The sequence below is a fragment of the Pteropus vampyrus genome, unplaced genomic scaffold (assembly GCF_000151845.1).
Source record: "Pteropus vampyrus isolate Shadow unplaced genomic scaffold, Pvam_2.0 Scaffold169, whole genome shotgun sequence".
NCBI classification, from domain to species: Eukaryota; Metazoa; Chordata; class Mammalia; order Chiroptera; family Pteropodidae; genus Pteropus; species Pteropus vampyrus.
The window spans coordinates 2,288,792-2,290,014 of NW_011888950.1; the positions used below are offsets into that span (position 1 = coordinate 2,288,792).

General features: G+C 38.3%; 1 pseudogene; it reads right to left on the reverse strand.

The window, feature by feature from the left end:
* Nucleotides 1-455: 455 nt before the first annotated feature.
* LOC111745900 lies at nucleotides 456-574 on the reverse strand (annotated as a pseudogene).
* Nucleotides 575-1,223: the final 649 nt, after the last annotated feature.

Consider the following 1,223-nt stretch of genomic DNA (forward strand, 5'->3'; position numbering starts at 1 on the left):
TGATATCTGAAACCATACTTTGCTTCATTTTTATACTTTGCTTCATTAAAATTATTAGTTGACCTTGCACTTTGAGTGGATCTTTCACCCATGTGTAATATTGTATCATCAAGCATTGGTCATTTGGAAAATATTAGTTCACTAAGTTTTACAGATCTTTCAAATGTGACACATTTTCATTATGCAACATCGAAAACCACATTTATTAACATCACCTCCAATCTCATCGGCAAAGTCTTTAAGAATTGGGAAACTTAATTAGGATTATGATAGCATATACTTGTTTTCCAAAAATTCAAATTTTTGCTTGAGGCTCAAATTTTAACATTGGCCAAAAAAAAAAGATAGCTAGCTTATTTTTTTACTTTTTATTTTTTAGGCAAGGCGACCCTTGGTCGACCTCACAGATTACAAAGACTTTATCAGCTTACAATCCTTTATTTTTCATTTTTTTATACCTACAGCACCTGATCTTCCTAGGTGGTTTCCCATCCAAGTACTAACCAGGCCTAACCCTGCTTAGTTTCCAAGATCAGACGAAATCGAGCTTGTTCAGGGTGGCATGGCTGTAGACCAGTTTGTTTTCTTTAACATTAACAGGTTTACTTCATTTATTTTCAAAAAGTACATGTCCAGTGCCCAAGTATAAATAGCCATAGTTTGTCTGTCAGTTGTATTTCTAAGTATATAAGGGTGTCCCACGAGAAAACTAACTAGTTCAATTGGCATATCAAACGATCAATGGCTTTGTCCTCAAGACAATCGTGCGCTCTGGTAGGCAGCAGAGGGCTTTGCACTTGCTTTCCATTTCATCACACAGGAGGTTAAAAGGTGTGCTCTCACTGCCCTGATTTATGCTAAGGCACCAGCAGTTTTCCACCACTGCTTTTGTACCACCTGTGTAAATGTCAACACAGTAAAAAAGTAGAACAACGTCTTAGCATTATTGTGGAAATAGCTTTGACCTCATGGACCCCTTAAAGGGTGTTAGGGACCTGGGAGTGTCCATGAACCCCACTCTGAGAACTGTTCCTCTATTAAAAGGAAACAAATAATGAGAGAAGATTCCATCATACTGATTCCATGGAGAAAAGACATGCGGAAAGGCTTTCGGGCTGTGGTCACTGAACACAGAACTGGGTTATATTTGGGTCCAATGTTATCCCATGTTACTACCTGAACAACCTCGGGACTTCACCTCTCTGATCTTCAGTGAAGACAAC